The sequence below is a fragment of the Lissotriton vulgaris genome, chromosome 7 (genome assembly GCF_964263255.1).
Source record: "Lissotriton vulgaris chromosome 7, aLisVul1.2, whole genome shotgun sequence".
Taxonomy (NCBI): Eukaryota; Metazoa; Chordata; class Amphibia; order Caudata; family Salamandridae; genus Lissotriton; species Lissotriton vulgaris.
The window spans coordinates 426,454,562-426,479,815 of record NC_141695.1 but is presented as its reverse complement, the minus strand read 5'-3'; the positions used below and the strand labels follow the sequence as shown (position 1 = coordinate 426,479,815).

General features: G+C 45.9%; 1 protein-coding gene across 4 annotated transcripts in view; it reads left to right on the top strand.

The window, feature by feature from the left end:
• LOC147701782 (C-Jun-amino-terminal kinase-interacting protein 4-like) overlaps positions 1-25,254 on the top strand; it is an 861,003-nt gene that overhangs the window by 409,702 nt on the left and 426,047 nt on the right. The gene's annotated exons all lie outside the window — the stretch shown is intronic.

Sequence of the window (25,254 nt, the reverse complement as noted above, 5' to 3'; positions counted from 1 at the left end):
AATTTGTTTCTTCACGGGGTTTCTAAAAAAATAACGAGTTCAATGTTAATAAAAGTTCAGTGCAGTGAGTTAGTCCACATTTTTTCATGCTTCGGACCCTTTTGGCACAGCTTTGTAAATGCTTTAAGAAATGTAATCAGCCTGCCATTCAGTGGAGGGTCTGAGGGGTTTAGGCACGCCATTATTGCAGCTCTGCAGGATCGGATGCCTCTTTCATTGAAGCATGTTTTTAGAAAGGTTACTCGTTCCGCCTATAGCTTTTTACAAGTGCAGATTACGTGGATAAAATCTTCTTTTTGAAAATTGCACAGCCGACATGTTTTAGGGCCTGTGTATAGCCAAGCGGGTTGGTCGGCCAAGGATAGTAGGGATCCAAAGCGTAATGCCTTAAGTTGCTTTTTTACGTTGATTGAAAATGTTTCGCTCAAATATGCCGCCGGTGCAAGGGCCTTTTAGTGGTTCATCACCAACCAGGCATGCGACCTTTGCCTAAAAAAGTTTTTATCCGGAAGTGTTGAGTGGGTTTTTGAAACTTTGTTTACCGCTTGTTTGAAAGATTTATACGGCAACTTTTTATTCCATAGTTCCGTTGTGCATGTAATAGACCGTGATTTGCAGAGATATTGTTTAAAAGGAGAAGTTTGGTCTTCATTTAGTTCACACCAGAGGGCCTCGTTGATCTTTGATGTGGCTACATTTTGCTTCAAACGGTACCAAGTTTTCACTGTCGCGTACTTTCTGCCTATGTCTTCATTTATTAGGCCGAATTCACGGCGAACCTGGGCTGGAGAGGCCGACCTTTGAATGTGAAATACCTTTTTGTAGATGGAAGCTATTAGTTGGTTTGAGAGCTCTCCATCCTCGCCGTGGAAGGCAGTGCTGGCATAGGTCAAAGTTGGCAGGATTTTTGCCTTCATTACAGCAAGCAGGGGTTTATAGGAGGGGCCCTTGAAGTTTTTGGCCAGTGAGCTGAAGGCAAACGTTAGGGCACTTGTTCTCAGCGACATATACCTTTTTTGCTCCATAAGGTTTCTCGAGTTGCCTAGATATTTGTATTTTTTTAACCTCCTCTAGTTGGTTTCCGTTGAGCCAGATTGTCTGCTTTCTTCGCTGTTGGCTCCCAATCACCATCGCTTTGGTTTTGGATATGTTTATTTCGAGTTTGTTTTCTGAAATGTATGCTGACATTTCATTCAGGCATCTTTGGAGACCGATCTTTGTTTGGCTCATTAGCACCACGTCATCCGCATATGAAAGATGCGAGAGTCTCAATTCACCAAGGTTTGGCGGATGGGAATTAGTGCTGTCCAGCCTTTGAGAGAGGTCAGATAGAAACAAATTAAAAAGGTGCGGGGCCAGGACACACCCTTGATTTAAGCCTATGGTGGTTATCAGCTTCCTTGATAGTCTAGTCCCATCACCGATCTTGTAAGACAAAGTGTCGTGAAAACAGCCACACTACATCTCCCAGAACCACCTGGGCTCAGGCAGTCCGGAGATTGCTAACGGCTGTTGGTACATAAGCGCCTCCCAGGAAGGGGTGGGTGCTTGTCAATCCTTCCTGTTCTCCTGACTGAGCCTGTTGTACACCCGGAGTTCCGCGGACCCTTTCCTTCCCGCTGGAGAGGACTACGCCGGAGTTCCGCGGATGCTTTCCTTCCCGCTGGAGAGGACTACGCCGGAGTTCCGCGGATGCTTTCCTTCCCGCTGGAGAGGACTATGCCGGAGTTCCGCGGACCCTTTCTTTCCCGCTGTGCGAGGTAGGATCTAGGGATTTAGATAGCGCAGCTGTGCTACCAAGACTGCTCCTTTCATCTTGCTTATTTCACGTTGCTTTCTTTGGCGCCTTACATGCACATGAAGAATTCATTGCTCGCTAGATACTATATGTAGTGACTTAAACTACTAAGTACTTCCCCACAGGAAACTATCCCGAGACTTCCAAAGCCCGAAACCTTTACTGATAAGGCATCTTTTATGGAGCTGTGATATTCAACAGCTGGATATTGTTGACGGGTATTCATGCTACAGTCGATGTGATTGTGGGACTGATTACAACCCAAACATTGCTGAGCATCTAGTAAGTGGTTATTATTACTAGTCCTGTCTCATGAGGAAGAGTCAACCTAACTGTTTAAGTAAACAAGCTCTTCTTTTTGTCTCAATAGCTGTCCTGGGTTCAGAGGAATCGCACCTTAGACCAGACCTTAGAGGGGTGCCCAATCAGCGGTGTCTTTTATTATTTTGTCCCCTTACCTTTTCCACGGAGTGCGATCTTTCCTAATTGTGTTTATCACGTTGGGGGAGTTGGCGCTTGAGGGAACTGGGAGGTTTCTCTTCAAGCTGTGGTCCCTGCTGGCAAGAAAAACAAAGGTTAGTGGCATGTGCGTTTCTATGTTGGGCTACTAACTTTCTAACAAAACCTGACAAATATACCTTTTAGTAGCCTTTCAGGGACGTCCCAAGCTCGCAGCTTTTTCCATAGGAGGTGGCGGTCAACACTGTCAAAGGCTGCCTTTAGGTCTATAAAGCAGAGGTAGAGGTGTAGTTTCCTCTGTTTAAACTTGTTTGCGATTAGTGATAGACCTAATATGTTCGTCGTCGTCCCTAAGCCTTGTCTGAAGCCCGTCTGGTTGACCGGGATGAGATTGAGATTATCAGACCATGCCTTGAGATCTTCAAGCACCCGGGATGCGTAATACTTAGCCTCTACATCTAGCAGGGCTATCATCCTGTAGTGATCTGGATTTGCTCTGTCTCCTCCTTTAAATATGGGGGTCAGAATCGAACCTTGCCAGTTCACTGGTATTATGTTTAGATTCTCTATCTCTTGATATAATTCAGAGAGGTGATTACCCCAAAACGGAATATCATGTTTGAAGATCGCTTGGGGGATTCCGTTGGGGCCTGGCGCACCATCGTTTCTGCCTTTCTTAATTAAGCATCTGACTCCTTCACTTGAGGGGGACGAGTGACTTGTTCCTAGTGTCGGGGAGGCATTTCCCTCCATTGGATTTGTATCGATGTATGATTGCTCCTTTTTTTGTAGCGTCTTCTGGGCTGGTAGTGTCTGTGGACCCATTGGATTTGCCATTTCCCACAGTTGCGTCGTAGGTGTTTCCCACGATTGTTTCTCGATGGATTGAGTCCGAAAACCTCATGGATAGAAATTCCACCCACTCGGATTCTTGTATGTTTGATGATAAGCATCTTGCAGGTCGGTTCAAGCTGTTTGATTGTCCAAAACTGTTTTGTTGGATTTCTTTGAACTGCAGAGGAGTTCAGCCCAGAATTTGTCGTTGGTCTTTCTTTTCTCTTCCCAGAGGTCTTTTTTGTAACATTTCCTGAGCAGCCTTGCCCTTTCCCATGCAGCTGTGTCAGGAGCTGTTCTTTTTAGCATCCTTATGGATTTTTTGAGTTTACGTTTAAGGGTTCGCAGCCCTGCCGATGATGTTTTTCCCGGGTCGTTTATTTGGCTGTGATTGTTTGTATGCGTTTGTCCAGGCGACATTAATGTTGTTAAGTCCACTGTGAAGTTTCCCCATGCTTGAATTGTATTCTGGGCCCTGGCATTGCTAGTGATTAACTTTTTTTATTTGTAGCTGTAAAGTTTCAATTGTGGTGTTGGACCATTTTAGGCGTTTTAGGTCAACCGTATATATGTTGCCTTCAAACATTGCGTTTACCTGGTGTTTGGTTATTTTTAGCCTAAAATGCATCAGCTGGTATGAATGGTCGCTCCCAGTTGTGTACTCTATCGATAAGTGGGAGAGGCATGGGATCAGTGATACTGAGATTGCTGTGTAGTCCAGTCTAGATCTTGTCTTCCCCCCATGGAATGTAAACTGGGGGGGGGGGGGGGGGGGAGGGGGGAAGTCATCTGGCATTCTACCATTCATCACTCTTAACCCAAGAAACTCTAGGTCATTTACCAATCTCTGGCCTGCAAGGTCCACTTTTGGCCTCGTTGGCTGGTATTGGCGGGGGACGGACCAGCATATATTGTCCGAGGCTAGAGATTTGTCCTCGTCCGGGGTGTGAATTAGGTTTGAGTTAAAATCCCCTGTGAGTATCAGGTCCCACAAGGGAATGGTGCTCCGGATGTTTATAAGGATTGCAATTAGTTGTTTGTTGTGGGCCAGTTTTTTCCTGGCCTTAGGATGTGCGTATGTATTAATCAAGAGGACGTTTTTTGTTCTGCTAGCAGGCCCCGATGTAATTTCGATAAGTTGAATGTTTGGTCCTACTGAGGCCATTTGTTCACTGTCAATCTTTAACTCTGTAGAGATGTAGACTGCCAGGCCTCCTTTTGGCCGCCCAAAGGTTTTGGTTTTGGTGGCTGGAACTGTGTAGTGGATCTATTCTGCCAAAGGGAGAGCTTCTAATGACCAAGTTTCTTGCAGAGCTATTATGTCATAGTTCCCCCATTTTTTGGGGTGGGATCCATTCTCCAGCCATTTTTTTGCACCTGCGATGTTCCACAAGAGCATCTGAATGTTACTTGGGTCTTGAGTTGATAAATTGTTTACTGTTGGTCAATGGCGTGAGGTCGAGTTTAGCACTCCTGGCAGCCAACCCCAGTTGACCTTAGCACCTTCCATTCCGTTTACCAGGTCGTTCTGTGGCACACTTTTCTGTATAGAAGACTGACTGCCTCCAATTGCTCCTTTGAGCAATGTTTGAATGTTCAGCGTAGTATCTTTTCGCCTTTGACCGTTTCTGTTGCTGGGGTTAAGAATGTTATTCAAGGGGCCAGGATAGCGTGGTGTAACTGGCTTTAACAGTTTAATTCCCCAAGCTTCAAATTGCACCCTAGAAGACCTATGAGCTGAGCATCTTCTTCAGCCTGCAAGGTTGTCAGTGTTTGCTCCTTGCTTTTTTGATTTGCCGTTCCTATGAATTCTACTGCCAGTAGATTCGCTGAAGTTAAGTGTTTTTCCTTGTTGCTCTCGTCTTTTCTTGTCTTCTTTAGACATTACAGTCCGTTGCCCACTTTTGTTCTGTCGGTTTTTCAAATAATTGGCCTTCATTGTTTGTTGGTATCCGGCTTGAGTGGCCTTTTTAGTTGTCCCATGTTGGTTGTCTCCTTTTCTTTCGGCTTGTTTATCTCTTTCTACCAGTTCTGAGCTAGTGGAACTGGCGGAAAGATCATCTGTTGAACTAACTGAGGCTAATGTTGTGTTGTATCAAAAAAGGGGGGAAGGGGCGGATCACGTCAAGATCCTAGGGCTCAGTTTACCATTCGAGGACCTCGGAATGGAAGGTCCAGCCACAGTCGGAGCCCATAGGGACAATGTACGGCAAAGACAGACTCGGCTGTTCCTATCAAGAAAGAGAGAGTTATAAGAGGTAGAAATACGGTCACAAAGGGAGAGAAGGTAGTGCTCAATGGATGGCTACCCTGGGAATCCAATATGTTGGTATTTAATGGCCTCACACACCCTTGCGAGTGTCATGCTTCATCATTGGCGGTTGCTCCTCGTCGGGCAGGCGGTGCAATGCCCCACGGGCTCACCTCAAAAGAGGGGCTCTTTAACAGAGATCTTTTTACCAACTGCCTTGGGTGAAGTGCAGGTATGGGGCCAGGAAAGAGCGGATAGTGTAGGTACGTGAGTTAAAATGTGACATAGGGTACCTGAGATCAATTTATTCTGGTGGTCCCCTGTCACAGTTAAAAACAGTGGGTAGCCTATGATCGCTGGAAATTAGGATTCCATGTGTCGGTCTAGAACTACAAATTTGATCGTGAGGTCAACATGTTTCTCGCTGTGCCTATTGGCTGCGATTCTTCAGGACCTAGTGATTAACATCTATCCTAAAAACATGACCTAGATAAGTGTCAATTTAAAAGGTTGTACTACCTGTATTGGACAACTCTTGCCTATGGAGACAAAAGAAAACATTACCATGGTTATGTTACAACAAAAAACCTTATGGTGACCGTGAACACGCGGTGCAGTGGTAAGTGCAGTGACATCGAGGTTGTGACATACCAGTGCAGATTGGTGACCAGTATGCAGTTGTATACGTATCACATGGTTACTTAGCACCGTGCTATTAGCTAAAAACAGAAGGTAAAGTTTAAAAACAGCAGCAATCGAACAAAATCTTCCGTCTAAACCCATGGACAGGGTAACATGTTTACTCACCTAATGGTCAAAGTGTCTAGGTGTCAACAGTACCCGGTAGGTTTTACTTCAAGGGGGAGGAACCATAGGGGTTTAAGGCTGAAAAGGGAGTAACAAGCACAACAGTACACAGTATAAAACATTCCCAGAGCCATCTTATCACACAATCGCCTAATGTTGTCAAAGATTAGGGGGAAGGAAATCTTATTATTCAGTAGGTTGGCTTGGACTCCAGTTATTACAGTCCATAGAAACAGTGGTATAAGTGTGAGTTTGACTTGCACAGGCTATATTCAGGACTTAGTTGGAGAGGGTTCCTTCTATGTCTCCATCTGGTAGCCTAGCGTGTATAGCTATCCCATGATAATAAGGGGGTTCCTTCCAGTTATTAGCCTAGCCTTTTTAGCTACCTAACTACCTCTTAGCCCACTCAGCCCACTCAGTAGTGGTAATCTAGCAAGGTGTGGATTACACAGAGGGCGTGGGTCAGAGAGAATAAGAATAAGAATAACACCTCACCGTGCCCCTAGTTAAGTGTAAACACATCCTTGGTGAAACCCAAGTGTTATAGGCTAGATCGTATATATATAAAAAATGATTTAAAGGGGCGAGGAGTTTAAGGAGCTAAGGGAACGTTCACATTACTTAATAGGGCGTTAGCCTGGTTGTACGCTCTCCTGTACTATCATTGGAGGCGTTCATGTGCCGATATGTTAAGACATGCGTGGTAAGCCAAGTATGCTGGCAGTTGGTGAAATGGGTATGTAAACAAGCGCCCGGTCCCCCTGTGAGAAGTGCTCGGACCGGGGCGCTGTCTCATATTTTGGCATTAGAGGCGCCCAAGCGCCGACGTGCTCGGACATCCTCTCTAGGGATCCCTGGTGGCGAGCCGCTAATGTTGTGTTGCCTGTCTTTAGTTGGAAGAACATTGGATAGGTCTTTATTGTGTGCTGCTCTGTAGGAAGGGACATTTTGTTACGTGCTTTCCTATCGCGGTTTTTTTGTTTGCGTGATAGTTTTCGATCTTTATTGCTTATTCTCTCCTGCTTGTCTGTTTTATCATCTTTGCGAGGCTCTGGGCTTAGGAGAACTTGCTTGTTTTCTATTATAAGTTTTGTTGGTTCATTTTTTTTTTATTTACATTCACACCCAGGGTGGATTTGTTTATTTGGATTATCTGTTCAAGGAGTGTGGGAAGCAGACTTAGTTTGCCAATTATGGGGCTGCATGCACACTGGACAGAATGTTTTGCCTGGGCTCTTGTAATGAGATTGTTCATGTTCTCCAGCTTGGTATTGATCCCTGCTATTTGTGTTGCTATGATATTCATCAGATCTATTTGAATATCCATCTTGTCATTTTGTATGTTGAATACGGTTATTGTTGTCTGAAGTGTATTCAAAAAGGATTTGGAAGTCTCCGAGAAAGCGCTTTGACTATTGGCTGTTGCTCCTTGTTGGTACTGCGGTTTTGATTCCTGGGTCTGTTTTAAGTCTTGATCTTGGTCAAGCTGATGGATATTGTCTTCGCCCTCCCTGCAGGAATTGTTGTTAGTGTTTCTTAGCGTGGTTTTATTTCCCTGACTGGATTCGTTTAAAGTTGTATTGCTTTTAGGATTACCATGGAACTTTCTGCCCGTTTGGGCTATTACTTCGGAGGGAGTATTTTGCATAGTGTTTTTGGTTGTAGGTGACATTCTTTCAGTTGGCCGGACATTGCCTTTTCCTTCTTGGTCTTCTTGGTCCAACTGGTGGACCTGGACGGATGTCTGGAGCCTTATTAGTCTTGCGTTGTTTGTTACTGACTTCGGGGTAGAAGATGTAAGGTCCCCTTGAGCTGCATGAGAATTGTTGTTGGCGAGTAGAATTTTTCCCTGAAGCTTGTTGCCCTTTGCTCTGGGTTTGTTGCGCCTATTGTCTGTTCTAGGTGGTCCGTTAGGTTAATTTGCTCTGGATTATCTTCAGTGATATTATATGGGGTACCCTCACTTTTGTTCCCGTCTGTTTGTACGAGATCCGGGCTCAGGGATAAGACCTCTTTGTGCGCCATACCAGCACTAGTGCAGATGATCAACTCCTCCATTTCTGCTAGGGTCAGACCGGTCAGGCCGGAATTTTCCTATTTCTGGCTTGGTTTCTGTAAAAGCCACTGTTTGATGGTGCAATCAGATTTTTGGCCCACTTCGTTTTGTGCCCTGTTTTTTTCGTAACTGGGCAGAGGAAGAGTCTGGGGAGCCAGGGGATTCTTAAGGCCTGGGATCTCCGCTGTTGTAGAGTAAATTGCTGCACCAGGGTCTTTAAGCAATAGCAGTCTTTTTAAGGAGTTCTTAAAGGTCTAACAAAAGTATTTCTACCAGTTAGGAATTCACCTGGTTGTAGTGTAGTTCCTATATTCCCAATAGGCTCTGCGCATTGGAATAGTGTATCCTGTAGTTTAGACGTAGAACTGAAGTCAACTAGGTCTCTACCGAATATACTAAACTTAATTGTGTGTGTGCCAGCTAGCTCAGAGGTCAGTAGAAACTTTCTCGAATAAACAAGAAGGGATTCGTTTCTGACAACCGCTTAAAACATGACAAATTATTTTCCCAAGAATAAGAAATAGATCTCTAGAGTCGCGGAAACAATAGATAGTGATTTTACTCAGTCAATCATGCATGCTTCGTTTCACCAGAAGTGCAGAGAAATAGAGAGATGGGCGTTTTTAATAAAAGGGTATTTATTGAACAGTCTTCTTGCTCAAGCATAAGAAATGAACTGCTGCAATCATAATACTGGCTGTAAAGTACAGGGCATATAATACGAAGAGTATTCTAAAATAATACTGTAAAAGCATGATATGGTTTCTAAGCCATAAGATACCGAAAGTGCATAAAATACATACAGTGATAAATAATGACTAAAAGTACTTAACTGGCGCTTCTAAAATACGCCTACCCCAGTGTACATAACCTAGGTCTAGTACATGGGAAGAAGTAAGTAGGGTGTAGCCTAGTTTTAGTATTATTTGCCAAGAATCGATTCCAAGAATTCTCTTAGGGTCTAATCAGCTCCGTACCTTGGTTTAGTATGTAGGAGGTCTCTCAGGACTCAATTTCCCAGCAATCAGCAAGGGTAGCCTGGAAACACTGGAGCTGGATTTCTCGGCAGGAGAAAGTGCAGAGTCCCTCAGTGCGTCAACTGGAGGGTCGGCTTCCTTCGGCACTTGCTGCAGCAGGGCGCGTCGGGCGAGTAGATAGTCAAACTGCTCCAAACCACTGTGTGTTTGTTTGGACAAGTGTGGGCATATTTATACCTTGAAGGTGCCGAGTTTGACGTAAGATTGGACATATTAACGCCATCAGGGACTTAATTCTCTGAAAACTCCATGATTTCTTGGATAACTTAATATTCATGCAGGGGCAAGTCCCTTACTGCTGAAGGCGGGTTTTTCCAAGAAATCGTTGTAGATTTTCGGAACTGGTGGAAGTAGCCAAGCCGTATTAGGACTACCTGAGTTATGTCTTAATATGGTTATGATTTCTATGCCTATATAAGGATACAGTGTTTTATACCTATATAAGGGCACGAATCGGGAAAATTACACTAGGGTCCTAAAACGCTATACAACATGGTCATTTAGTATTAAATCTGTTTATTTGCGAAAAAACGAAACTAAAACAAAAAAGAAAGGGCTCTTAGTTACAGCTGGGAAGTAGCATAATATTGTACAGATAACAATGCTTCCAATGCATAGCAAGATCTGCCGAGCTCCATCCTAAGCAAAATTCACAATGTCTTGTAGTCCTTGGGAGCCACGAGCTCAACGAGCAGAGTGTATCCAGCGCTCATGGAGCCACAAAAGAAAAAAAAAAAAAGGCGGAACATCGAACAGTAACTCATCCCCTTAACCAATCCCCAAAACCCCCACCCCCTCCCACCCTCCGGATCCATCTTCCAACCCCACACTCATTCCTCATACGTTCATCCTGATTCGTTGTTCACCTGTGACAAGCGGAGCAACCGTAAATACCTAGGACAGGTCACTTATCGGAATTCGGTGGCTAGCAGGGATAGAAAGGGCTGCCACAGCTCCGCATATTTCGACCCCTCCACAGCTTTCACCAAAGAAAGTTTCTCCATACCAAGGACAGACCAGAGTCGCCACAGCCAGTTCTGAAGGGTGGGGACTTGCGTGGATCGCCACAGGGCTAACAGGGCCTGTACAGCAGAGCCCAGCGCTATTGCTATCAACCGACCCCTACGGGCTCTCAGAGGATAGGTTAGAGCATTAGGGAGCCCTAGTAGAACATAGGCCGGAAATCTATATAGTATAATGTAGTATAAAAGTCACTAAATGCCTGTGCTATAGCCCCGTCCTCCGTCACTGTGACCCCGGCCTGTGTGTGTATTTCCTGCACCGAGTGTCGCTGCTGTTGCTCGCAGAGTGCCCGACCCAACAGCCTCCCGCATCGGTCGCCCCCTGTGTAGTATGCATATCATACACGTAGTGCCGCGTATTCTGCCCTATCTTGATCTAAGGCTGCTAACTGTTGACCTGCCATTCGCAACTGTTTCCACACCCGCGGCGCCCCAGTTCTTTGGTGTGCCTGCTCCAATTCCTTCGAGCGAGAGGAGAGCTCATCCCTCTTACGGGCCCTCTACGCATTTTCTGCCGCCGCGATGGCAATGAACTCGCCCCATATGCTTAAAAAGCTTAAACCTAACACCCACCGCTCTCCTGTGCCCTGGTTCAACGATATCTTACAAAATGGAAAAACTAGATGTAAAAATCTTGAACGTCAATGGAGGAGGAGTTACTCACCTGTAATCAAGGAAAAATACAAAATTCAGTTAATAGCGTATCAAAAGCAGTGTGGCAAGGCTAAAGCAGAATTCATCTGCACAAAAATCACAAATGCCTTAGACCACTCCAAAACACTTTTTAAGCTAGTAAAAGAGCTGGCTGGCTCTAATACGTCTCAACTCCCACCTGAACTTAATAAAACTCAATGTGACCTACTAGCTGCCTTCTTCATCAATAAAGTCGACCAAATTCACCAAGACATTAATCAAGCTTCTAATAAATATAAGTTAACCACTGAAGCTACCCCAAACTGTGCATCACCTACCTCGGGTAATGCCCCAGGCATTCCGGATTGCTCTACTCCGGTTAATGCATCTTCTGTCACACTTGATAGTTGGCCCTTGCTGAACCCTGATATGGTTCAAAGGCTGCTAAAAACTATTAAATCTGGCTCACCTAAAGACCCATTGCCATGCTCATTCTTAAAGCAACTTAACAGCAACGTCTTGGTTACCATCACTGATCTTCTCAATGCTTCGTTACTGGAACAATTTGTACCCAGTGAATGGAAGCATGCAATGATTCATCCGCTCCTGAAGAAAGCTGGCGCAGACCCCAATTTGCCAGCTAAGTTCCGCCCAATATCCTTGCTGCCCACCTTTGCAAAAATATTGGAGAAACATGTACATCGTTGCCTCACTGATTTCATTACCACTCATGACCTATTACCATCCCACCAGTCGGGATTTCGTGCAGGCTTTTCCACAGAAACTACCTTGCTGGGGGTAACCGAAAATATCCGCCGCATGGTGGACAAGGGCGAAACAGTGGCACTTGTGCTGCTCGACCTCAGCGCGGCATTCGACACCGTGTCGCATGCGGTCCTCGCCCAAACACTCCACTCCCTGGGCATCCCTGGGGCCGCTCTCAACTGGATTAGATCATTATTGGAAAACCGCACGTTCCAGGTCTTCTCACAAACTGCCTGCTCCGATACCATGACATTCAAACACGGAGTTCCACAGGGCTCTATTCTTAGCCCGTTGCTTTTCAACGTGTATATGAGCCCCCTGGCCAAAATAGTGGAGGAAACAGGGCTTTTAATGTTTTCCTACGCTGATGATTCCCAGCTGCTTTTTTCTTTATCAGCTGCAGATTCTGATAATTCCTCCACCCTACAACTCGGACTCTGTAAAATCGCCGACTGGATGCAAAAAAACTTCCTAAACCTTAACGGCGAAAAAAACGAGTTAATCGTGTTGGGCAAAAATAAAGAACTTTGGGGACCCCAACATTGGCCAACTGAAATGGGCACCCCCCCTACCCCGGTTACTCATGCTCGCAACCTGGGCGTCATTATTGACGACTCACTCAGTTTACATCAGCAAGCGGTAAAGACTTCAGCCACCTGCTTTGCCATATTAAAATGGCTAAAAAAGATCTGTTGGATGCTGCCTGAAAACACCAAGAAAACAGTTGTCAATGCCCTAATAACATCTAGGCTAGATTATGGCAACGTTTTGTACCTGGGGGCGAACAAAGCTACTGTCCGCAGGTTGCAATCAGTGCAAAATGCAGCAGCCAGACTACTCTGTAAAGTTCCCATCTCTACTCCAACCACTAAATACATCAGGAAGTTACACTGGCTAAAAATTGAAAACCGAGTTAAATTCAAATCTCTGTTTTATGCACAGGATTTCCACCAACACCGCTCCTAAATATCTGCAAAACCTGGTGCGCCCCTACCGTCCTCCCAGATCTCTTTGGTCTTCCACGGCAAATCATTTTGAAATTCCAAGGACCAGGCTGTCACGCATGGGTGGCAAGTCCTTTTCATTCCTAGGACCTTCTCTCTGGAATTCAATGCCACATACATTGTGGTCTGAGTCGAATTACATCAAATTCAGAAAAGCCTTAAAAACATGGCTCTTTAACATCTAGTTTTCTGTAACCGCATTGCTATTGGGATCTGCCGCGCCGGGAAACCCTTTGTTGGGTAGCTGTGCGCATTACAAATGTAAACAAATGAAACAAATGAAATGAAATATGACTGCCTTGAGTGCTGCCCAATGTGTTGCATGCAAAGTGTCTGTCGGATTGTTGTGTGCCAGGTAGTCAGCTATAGCTTTTCTTAATCTTAGCCACCACCCCCTGTCTGTGCAGCAGCTGCGCCCCACCGGTGGAAAGGTAAACACCGCTGTGAGTGGTGCGTGGTCGGAAAGTGCTGCCGCTCCTATCTCAACTCTTGACGCCAGCGCTCTAAATAAATGAAGCAGATGTTAGAAAATAATCTAGGCGCGCATAGGTTTTGTGGGCGTTGGAGTAGTATGTGTAGTCCCGGTCGCCCGGGTGGAGGGAGCGCCACAAGTCTGTCATACCCAGTTCTGACAATCTGTTCCGTCCGCTCTGATAAAGTGCCTGCCTGCATGGATCGCTGCGCTGACCTGTCAAGTAGGTTGTCAAAAACTAAATTGAAGTCCCCCCCCCAACCAGAACGTGTCTATCAGGTGCAGCCGCTGCTTCAGTAAGCACTTGGTGAAAGAACTTCTCCTGCCCCTCATTTGGTGCGTAAACCGCAATCACCGTGAAGGTGTGAGCTCCCAGTGTGAACCTGCAGGACAGGAGGCGTCCTCTAATTTCAGTCCCCCGGTGTAACAGCTTCCCTTTAAATCTCTTTGACACCGGATCGCCACCCCAGCTGTCTTTGTGGTCGTGGATGAGAAAAATTGTGTTGGAAAGTGGCGGGATTTAAGCCTATGACAATCCTTAGTTAATATATGCGTTTCCTGGAGGAGACGGATATCTGCTTTTGAATTCTCAAGCAGTGACAGCACCGCCCGCCTTTTAACCGGATTGTTAAGCCCATGCACATTCAACGTGAGCACACTCAACTCAGTCGCAGGCATAAGGAGTCATTCCCCACATGCGCACTGAAAAAACTTCCGATGGCCGAAGCATCAGCCATGCCCAGTCTCGCAGCGTCCCCGGCCACCCAGGACCCTCAGATCTTCGCATTGCGCCGCACCCTTTCATTCCAACATTCACTCGGACCCGGAGTCCCCCCCACCCCCCCATCAACAACACCCCCCTCCCCACAACAATGAACAAAACCTCTGACATTCCTCCACCCTCCCACAAACCCAAGATACCAGCATTGATAGTCCTTCATCCAGAGATGAATGGGAAATGTCTCTCCCGGCCCAGAAACTCCCCGTTCCGGACTGGCCAAAGAAGCAAAACAATCTCCCCCACCCCTCCATCGACCAAGGAGTCCACCCACCCTCCCCTGTCCCCAACTTTATGAATACAAAAAATAGTACTGTCTGACGTCCACAGTTGTAGACGAGTAGGTAGGGTCACCTCCGGGGGAATGTGTCGGAGTCCAATACCTCCACCCCCGCCGCCGACTCAATGAGCCCCAATCCTCACCAAAAGTCCTCGTGCCCCACATCGGTGGTTATCCGTTGTCGGAGGTTGCCAATCCCAGAGCTACAGTTTCCACCGCAGCACGACGACCGTCTTCGATCTCCTTCGCTGCTGGGCGCTTCGCTGTTGCTGTTTCCACTGTCCAGGGGTGTCCGTGCCATTTGCTCCCCCTCTAGGCGGATCGTCATCCTCCGTCGGTTCCTCGAGGCCCAACAATTTGCATGCGTCCCTGAAAGACCGCAACTGGTAAACCTTGTTGTCCAGCTTAAAGACCAAGCGAAAGGGGTGACCCCAGCTATATGGGATGTCGCGCCGTCGCAGGTCAGCCGTGATCGGTCCGAATGACCGTCGTATCTCCAGGGTGATGGCGGCGAGGTCCTGATGCAGTGTCGGCGAGTGGGCGCCATAGGAGATGGCTCCCATCTGGCGCCCTTTGCTAAGGATCTCTTCCTTCGTGCGGAAGTCCTGCACGCAGACCAAGATGTCGGCCGGTTAGGTCGAGGCCGCCCGGGTGGGCCCGTTCTATGGGCTCTGTCCAACCGAAGCGTTGAGTCCGCCGGCCGGCCCAAGATGTGGTTGAAGAGGCCCTGGGTGAATTGGAAGAGGTCGTCTGTGTTGGGAGCCTGCTTCACTCCCCGAATCCTGATGTTGTGCCGCCGGTAGCTCAACGGGTCGATCCGTTATTCGGGGGAGCCCACCTAGGGCCACGCCGTGAACCTGCCTGTCCCCACTCCGGTGCCGAGGCGACTCCTTTTAGTCACTGCTCAAACCCTCGGGCCCTCACAGCTGGACCGGGACACTAGTCACAGGTGTCCGGCCCTCCAATCTGGACACAGGCCTCTATGTGCCCACTGAGCGCCTCTGGGATCCGCCCGCCGCGCTGGGGCCTAGCAGGGCCTCCGTGACGCCACCCAGGTGCAGTTCTGCGTTCGCGAAGGCGACCAGCGTGCTACCCAAAATGGCGGACGCCAGCTCCAGGCGCCACAGGTCGCAGCAGCCCCTCCAGTGCGAGTCCAGTGCCACTGTTCGAGTCCCCCGCGGGCTCTATTTCGGCGTTACCGAAACCCTCCGGGCCCGGTAGACGCGCCGACTATTTCAGCCGTCACTGGGGTCCGATTCTTCCCCGCTGCTCCTCACCTCCGTCCCCGGGGTCTCGGGCTCTGTGTTATGTCCGCGGTGCTCCACGGTCGGGCCCACTGCGCCTGGCCATCCGACCATCCGCCGTCGGAGATCTCTGCCTCGGCCGCTACCACCGCCACTGTGCATTCGCGGGTCCGCAGTAGCCTCCAGACAGTGTCGTCCCAGGGGCCTCGCACCGTTAACGCGTGGGCCGGACTCGTGTTCCTGCTGTTGGCTCTCGCGTAGTCTGCCGCCGCCCGAGGCTCCACCTAGGCGGACTGCCGCGCTGGGGCCCAAGGGCACGCCCCGCGGCTCCTCTCCACTAGGCCCAACCCGGCCTCGCTCACGGCGACACTCCTCCCTCAGTTCTGTGCATCCCCGGTGTCGTTCGGTCTCTCCTCCGGGTGCAGACCTCCTCCGGCGGCAATTTCTCTCCGATGGGTCCACTGACGGGGGAATCAAAGAGCTGCAATAGTGCTATAAAGACGGCCGGCGGCGGAAGCTCTCGGAGACACGTCCGCTCACACTGCCATCTTGGCCACGCCCCCCCAACATGGTCATTTAAAGTTAATGGCACACCCTTCGATGCAAAGTACAAAATGGACTTGCAGCACCTTTCCTGGAAGGTATCTTTTTTAGTGTATTAATACTTCTACAAAAATGTTTCCAGCTCTTTGTACTGAAAAACAGTGTATGGTTTACCATTGAAAGAAAGTTTTTTTACTTACCCAGGTTTTCTTCCTAAAGTAGTTTAAAATTTCCATACCAACCAAATCATTTCTTTACCAGTCTTCTTTCTGAATCCCATTACTGCGAATGAGAGGTTAAGGCACATTCTTTGTTAATAGATCGGTACATTATTATCTAAGAGTATTCCTAAAGTCAAACGACGAAATCCAGATAAATCTGGTATGAGGGAACCAGAGGCACGGGGTGCTGGGAGTTGGCAGCCTCCAACAAAAAATATGCATCACAATGAAGCCGCTCCCAGTAGTGTCGCTATTGCTTGTGCAGTTTTTTGTCTGTGAGTACAGGCATCTCACAAAAAGTGAAGGACTGGTCTTACACACCACCCGGTGTCATGCTTCATAATTGACTAGTCCTCGCCCTCTAAAAAATTGGTTTGTGTCTGGTTCTACATCTAAGGGGGAGGTGGAGAGAGGTGGATTCATGGGATTCAGAATCAGAGGTGGCAAAAACCTAAGTATTGCTAACGAAGGTTGAACCTGTGACCAATGGGAGTTTTGGAGGATTTCCCTTAATGAGGGTGGTGCTGTGAATAAAGAGATCAAGCGTATCCCAAATACGTTAGGAGGTTACAGGGAAAACCTTTTAACTAGATTGGGTTTTGTGTGTGCTTCTTAGATAGGTAACCCAGGCCCACCAGGTGTGGTAAGATTAGTTGTTACTAGATTTCAAATCAATCAGAATTAATTGGATAGCAATGGTGAGTTAAAGGTCAAGGAGCGAAAAGTCCATGTCTGAGAGATCAATTGGGGGATTTACCAGACAAGCTCCTAGTAAGATTATTGAATGGGATAACAAAATAGTGGTTCTTAATATTGTTTGTAGCTGTAGTCCTGTGAGATGCCCCTCCTGTGCACCCCCAAGGTGAAGCCAGGCATCCCAGTGTTGTTGGGGGCATTGTGGAGATTAAGCAAGCTATTGCCCAGAGTTGCAGCGTGATTAGAGTAAGCGCCGAGGCGAGATAATTATCGAGTCCGCGGACATTGAGCCCAAGACCCTGCCGCGTCGGGTATTGAACCCTGGTCCCAGGCCTGATCTCTGCTTCAGGGTCTGCCGCTTCTTACCAATAAACCACACTTCTCCATGATGTGTCCCATGCCCAGCATGTGTTGTTCAGCTTTAATTGTAACAATTTTTCAGAGGTCCAGTAAATTAAATGTGCTGCAAAGAATTTGTTTGTGTAGAAGTAAGTATGATCACAATTTAACCCAGGTGTCCTCGTCTGGAGGGGCAAGGTATTTGGAAGAAAAGTAGAGAGCCCATTTCTGTGCTAAATGTATATGATGCAGGATGTTAGAGGTGTTAAGTATTTTGTAAAATTTTGAAGCAGCATGACCACCTGATAGTATCAGTCGGAGTGTCTGTAGTAGGGGTGAATTGTGAAGGGAATCCGATTTAAACATCTTGGCCTTAGTTTGAAGAAAGTCATAGAAGTCCATGTTGAAGAGATTGTGTTTATGTTGTAGGGAAGCAAATAAGATCGGATCGGTATTATCATAGAGTTCTGATACCATTACAATCCCTTTAGCTCCCCATATCAGCCCGACGGTGAGAGAGATAGGAAGGTGTAGTTTTTTATTATGCCATAGTGACGTCAAAGTTGATTTGCAAGTATTGGTTGCCAGTGTGGCATCTATGTAAAATATGGCGAATACAGTGTCTTTAAAGATTGTATGAGATTAGGTATATGGGTGTTGTGTTAGGTTACGTTATTGAGTCTCATATAGCGCATGACTCACCCGGGGGCATCTCAGCGCTTACCTAGGGGATAACATGAATCAGGTCGAAATAGGAATTTCTCTGGAAAAACCGGGTTAAAACAGGAACTTTTTTAATTGTTTCCTAAAAGCCAAGTAGTATGTAGATATACGCAAGGCCTCTGTTAGCGAATTCCAGTATTTGGGAGCAATGTATGAAAAAGCTCTACCACCACTACAACTTAACCGGATACGTGGGACCTTCAAGAGGGCCAATGAGTTAAATCTTAGATTGCATTTGGATACCTGCTTGGAGAGCTCGTTTTGCAGATAGCTGGGCCCCCACCCCTTGAGTGCTTTAAAGGAAAGACAGCAGATATTGAAGAAAGATCTTTTTTTCACTGGGAGCCAGTGCAGTTCTTTGAGTAGGGGAAGAGATGGAGATCAAAGGGGGCAATTTAGAACCATCCTTGCTGCAATATTTTGGATCACCTGAAGTTTAGTTAATGTTGTCTCACCTCCTTCAGCCAACAACGTGTTCCTGTAGTAGAGCTGACTCACGACCATTGCCTGGACTACTGTTCTGCGGTGTTCTAGTGGCAGATAGGGAAGTATTTTGCGTAGTAGACGCAGGCTATAGTAGCACGCACCGGAGATGTTCTTGACGTTATCTTTCATGGTGAGTTTATAATCCAGTTGGATTCCCAAGCTCTCTAGGGAGGATGATGGAATGGGGGCTTCACCCAGCTGGGAGGGCCACCAGTCAGATGACCAGGAGTGAGCGGCTCTGCCCAGGAGCATATGCTCAGTTTTACCCGGATTGAGCTGGAGACAATGCTCCCTCATCCAGTCCAAGATTGCTAACAATCAACCCGAGAAACGTAGTTCCTCATCAGTGGAATTCGAACCGATTGGAAACAGCAGCTGTGTATCGTCGGCGTACGAGACTATCTCGAAGCCGAATGGTTGAACAATCTTAGCCAGGGGAGCCATATACATATTGAAGAGGGTGGGGCTCGGGCATGAGTTAAGCATTTTTTGTATTATAGGAGCACAGGTTGGAGAGAGGAGGGCCAAAGTGCTGGGAGGGCATAGGTCAACCGGTGAACCTGATTTTGCTGCTAACAGCAAGTTGTTTGTATCCTCAAGCGAGATGGTCTCAAACTGATTGGGGTAACAGGTGGTGGCTATAGAAGAATTGTCCAGAATCGTAGTGAGTCCAGAGATGTTAGTTCTGGTGGACACTGTTTACACGCGGGGGTTGGGAGAAATCATCGACAATGTTAAATAATGCTTTAGCAGAATTTCTAGATTGTTCAATTTGGTTGTGAAGTTATGACCATCTGGCCATTTTAATTAGTTGGTGGTAATGCGATAGTGATGATTTATAGGCCAACTTATCTGCTGATTTTTTTGTACTCCTCCAGTGTCTCTCTAGGGCTTTGCATAAGGACTTTTTGGTTTTCAAATCGCCAGAGTACCAAGGGGCGGAAGGCCGCCGAGTAACTAGGTTACCATTTTTTGCCGGGATAACAACATTGAACGTCATTACTAAGGCAGAATTAAAACTGGCCAGCATGGCTGTGGGGTCCTGGCCGACTTGCACGGGATCCACCATGAATTGGGGAAATGTCTCATTAAAGGCCTCCAGAGTTAGTTTTTGCCATGGCCTGTTCTTACTACTTTTTAAAAGCTTCTGATGGCTCATATGGGTTAACCCGGGTTGGGACAGGAGAGAAAATTGGATCATGCAATGATCTGTCCAAGTGAGGGAAAGAAGAGGGAATATTCTTAGCCATTCTGAGTTTGTAAAAATAAGGTCTAATGTATGGCCTGCACAGTGGGTGGGCCCACACACCCTCTGTGATAGTCTAAAAGCGCTCAGACTAGAAATGAGCTTCACTACTTCTGGGTTTGTCACATCTTCTCCATAGAAGTTAAAATCCCCCAGAAGGATAAAGTTACTGGAGGCCAAGACTTGCATGGCAATGAATTCTGTCAGGAAATTAGCAAAGTTTGTTTTGGGTCCGGGTGGCCGATAAAGCAGTGCCCCATCCCAGGACACTGACGGAGACATGACCACTTTAAAAATTCCTAGTTCCATTGCATTGTTGCAGGTGGAGGAGAGCCATTGAACTTTTAGATGACTTTTGAAGGCAATCCCTATACCACCTCCTAATTTCCCCATTCTGCCTAGATGAATAAATGTATAGTCAGCGGGTATTGCAAGATTAATGGCAGGATGATTAGTCGGGGTTAACCAGGTTTCGGTTAAAAAACATAAGTCTTTTTTTTTTTAAATTTATTTTATTGGAGTTCATGGTGCAATTAGGAAATACATAAATAGCCACAAGCAAGGTATAAGAACATCTGATACAATTATATGATCGCTCATATATAAGCAGCTAAAAAAACACATTATTTTACGTGGGGATAAAAATGATACAGAAGATCTATCAATAAATATAACAATACAGTACATTTCAAGTTCTTATTCTATCGTCCAGCCAATCGTCTTCCCATTTCTCGTTTTTTAACACCTTTAAATTCATAAAGACCAGACTCAATATTATAAATGCCCAAGAATCTGGAGATCCACATCTGAAAAGACGGGGCTGTAACATCCTTCCATCCGGCCGAGAGTAAGATTCTGAGCATAGCGACCAACATAAAAACCAAAGCAGCCTCATCCTCTGTTAAAACCAATTTAGAATCTGAGCCAAATAACATCAGTGTTGGGGATAGATCGACCTTATGACCTAGCAGCCCCTCCCAAAATTTTGTTATTCCATCCAGGGCGGGGGCCAGTCGCTCACAGGTAAAAACCATATGTAATAAGTCGGCTTGCCCCTTATTACATCTCGGGCAGCAATCATCATTCCTAACACCCCAAGCAAATAGTTTATCCGGTGTATGATACAGATTAAAAACTGTTTTAAAATGTTGTGCTCGTAAGGTGGACGCCCGAAAGATCTTTTTATTTAAACATAATGCTAGGTCCAAATCTACATCCGGGTTTCCCAATTTGATTGCCCAGTCACTTTCTACTTTTCCTACATTGTCCTGTAATCTGGACACCAGCATGTTATAAACTTCTTTTATCTACCTACATCTTCTTCCAATGCCCTCAACCACAGGAAAGTCTGCAAGGGGTTTAAGTTTTGGCCTAAAAGCCTGTATGATACCGGACATTTGACCATATGTAAGCCATTGATTTGAAGGGAGGCCATATCTCCTTTGCATGTCCTCAAATCCACTTATCTTATCTCCTACCATTAGGTCTCCAATAGTCTTAACCCCTTCCAGACTTGTAGGTTCCCATCATTACTTAACTGAGGAAAAAGGCTTGAATTTTCCAAAAGGAGAGAAGGGTTGATTTTAGGGACATGAAAGAATTTTAAGATTGATTTCCATACTTGCCATGCACCTAGCAAGATCTTAAATAGTGCCTTCCTATAGAACCTATATTCCAGTTCTGTCAGCAGTAGACCAGTTGCTTTCCCCCCATCAGTAGTTTGAAGATTGGAGGGGGACCCTGATTGTCTGTAATAGTCGCACCAGTGTCACATTGAAACAGAATTGACATCTGGATTAGGAGACAAGTCCAGTGATACAATCTCATGTTCGGAAGTGCCATCCCACCCCTTTCCCACGGAAGGGACATAAGCGTCGTTGATCGTCTAACCTTACCGTACTGCCATATGAACCTGATAAAGACAGACTCTAATTGCTTCAGAATTTTCTCCTCAATATATAGGGGAATGGCTCTAAATAGATATAGCACCCTTGGAAACATCGCCATTTTTAAGACATTTACTCTCCCGACCAGAGAAAGATGAAGAGCATCCATCCTTTTCAGTTCTATCTCTATGGATTTAATAAGGGGGGGGGGGTAATTCTCTTCCACTATCTTACCCACTGTAGCATTTATCTTTACCCCTAAATATATAGCAGAATCAACATACCTTATATCGGGTCTTGGTATGTTCCTAGAGCAGATTATCTGGGTTTTGGATTCATTCAGAAGATATCCAGAACCTTGACCGAAAACTTTAGCCATCTGTACCAATTCTGGGAGTGCCTATAAGACTATAACATTGGTCTCTTTCCACGAATAGGGGACCACCCCAGAGTACAGTATCCCGTTAAATTGATCTACTAAAAGGGGAGCGATCTCTTTTTCCATTGCTTTGTAAACCTCCGAGGGGAGACCATCAGGACCAGATGCTTTCCCTGGCACTAACTCTCGCAGGGCAGATAAAACTTCCTCCGACGTAATATCCTTATCAAGTGCTATTCTTGTTATATCATCCAAACAAGGTCCACTGTCATTACATCTCTCCTCCTGATCATTATAGAAAGGATCCTCCTCATATAATTTCTGATAGTATTTTTTAAATACCAATAGGATATCCTTTATCTCTGTATATGTTATCCCTTCCTCTTCTATACATGCAATCACATTCTTTGATTTTTCCTGTCTGATCCGGAGAGCAAGCGCTCTGCCAGCTTGCTCACCCGTTTCGTACCTCTTTGCCCTTGTGGATTGATACTCCCCTATTGCTTTCTGTGTAACCTCCTTCTGCAGTGCCGCTTTTACTGCCAGCAGAACTCCCTGACTAGCCTCAGTATTACTGCCAGAAGCAATATCCTTTATATGTTGTTCTTCCGCCTCAGCTAATTTGACCATTAATTTCTCTACTTCGCTTCTATCTTCTTTTCTAAGCCTGGCGGCACAACTGATTGTTTCTCCTCTTAGAGCCGCTTTAAATGCCTCCCAGACCCCGTTCCGAGATGTGCTGTATCTATTTGCCGCAAAAAATTCACCAGCCCATTTATTCAAATGGTCCACAAATCTGCTATCTGCCAACAGCCTTCTTTCAAAGGTCCAGTTTGTCTTAGACCGTTCTAGCCCTCCCATATCGTAGTTTAGCAGCAAAGGGTTGTGATCCGAAATGACCCTTGGGAGTCTACATATCTTAACTTTTTCAGATTCTAAAACAGAGACAAAAAAGTAATCCAATCTTGAATATCTCTGGGCTGGATTAGAAAAGTAAGTATAACCTACATTTGAGGGTTCTTTAACTCTCCATAGATCCTGAAGTCCATGAGAAGCTAACATAGCTTGAACCGCCTTAAAGACTCTAGGTTTTCTCCCCTGATACGATGTGCCCGTCCCCCATTCAGATATATTTATCTCCTGTGAAAACCAGAGGAGAGGGCCAATTTGCAAGCTCTATTTCTAGGAAATCGTAAATTTCGGGGTCGTCCTCATTAGAACCATACACAGTACAGATAGTTAGACCCAAATCCATCTCAATAATCACACATCTTCCATTACTATCTACTTCCACTTTCCTCGCTTTCCCAAAAACTTTTCCTTCCTAGAATGGCAAACCCTCTGATTGTTGATGTTTGAGTTGTACAGGCTAATAATTCAAATCCATTTATAGAAAGCAAATTTCTCTTAGACCAAGGGAGGTGGGTCTCTTGTAGACAGAGAAGATCTATTCTGTTATGTTTTACTACGTATGTTAATTTCTGTCTTTTCCTCCAATCGCTTAATCCCCCCACATTCATTGTACATATTTAATGTGTGTCATCAAATTGAGTGTAACAACCTGTATCAAAAATCCTTTCAGTAATCATTTTCCTTGCTGGCCTCCGTTGACCTTTACCTATTCTGCACCATTCCTTCCTTTTTCCATTTTTTGTCTTCTTCTCACCCACCCTTCCCCTCCCTTTCCCTCTACCCCCCCCTCTCGCACCTCCCCCCCTCCCAACCAGTCCATGAGGCATCCTGGGACCAAGGGGCCCCAGGTTTGGGCGATCAAGTGATCAGAGTATCACCGCCTGCTTGATCGCCTGAGATAGCAAAAGTTTTTTTTAGCCATATAACGCTTCAGTTGGTTAGGTTTAGTTTTTCTCCTCCTATTTTCTTAGTTCAGAGAGTTCATGCATGTAAGCTTCAGCTTGGATCTCGCTTGTGAAGTTCTTTGACGTTCCTTTGTAGAGTACTCTTAAGCGCGCCGGATTCAACAGAAAGACGGTTGCTCCAATTTTCTCAATGAGGCAAAAAGTTGTCTCAGCCTCCATCGGCGTTCAACCGTTGCGTGTGCAAAGTCTGGACGGACAAAGAAATTATTTCCTTGAAATTCTTTTCTGCTCGTTGGTCTAGCCAGGTCGTAGATTGCTTCTCTTAAAAGAAAGTTTCCGAAGCAGACCAGAATAGCTCTTGGGTACTGCTTTTCTTTAATAGGTCTCTTGGGGAGTGTCAGAGGAAAGCGGTGAGCACGATGTACTTCTCGTTCCAATTCCCATTTTGAAAGTTCGGGCATGGAAGACTTCAAAAGATTTGCAATATATCCCTTGGCATCGCTTCCTTCTGCCCCCTCTGCGATTCCCAAGAAGCGGAGGTTACTTCTTCTTCCCCGATTCTCAAGGTCCTCCACCTTTATCATTAGGTCTTCGATAATAGCAGATTGAGATTTTTCTTTACCTTGGAGTTTAATGACATCTGCTTCTAGACTTTCAGTACGGCTCTCCACCGAGGCCATCCTATCCACTATCTCCGTACAGGTATTATCTACCTTCTGGATAGCGCCTTGGAGTTGTTGAATCGCGTCATGATTCCTTTGACTATCAGTTTTGACATCCGAATGAAAATCCTTTATGGTCTTCAGGACCTCGCTCAATGATGGTTCTACAGAGCCTCCTAGTTTATCGGTATCATGGTGTTGTTTTCCCTTACTTAATTCAGCTGCCCCATTTTTAGGATTTTTTAAAAAATTTTGAAAACCTTTATTTGTGTAGATGGATGCATACAAATACGGGCCTACAACCCAAGGGCCGGCCACGGAACAAACTGGAAAGCACCATTATCAATTAAAAGTACGGAGTGGTTACGCGATACTACACGATGCTGCGAGTCCATGATGCTAACTAAGCTGAACCACCCGGCATAGGATCAAAGAAGGTTAATTATTAAATTAGGAGAATAAAGGATCGGTTGTACAATAATCGTCCTGGTGCACATGGCGGGGAACAAAACCAGCTTCATCATAATAAGGAATCCACAGATCTGTCATCAGAAAGGTCCAAAGCATGCAAACCATAGATGCCCTAGCAATTCTTCTTCGGTGGTGTCCACCCGCAACCTCATGTGCCCAACGACAATCAGGATATCACTCTCATAACAGTCAAACCATCAGAGAGATGGATAAAGTTGCAATCATTATACAGCCCAACCCGGAGAGTAAAGAAAACAAAAATACTAGAAAAAAGGAAACTCCACGTTACTGTACCCGCCCCACGGCGATAATGGCGATCCACAATCCAGATAGCAAACATGC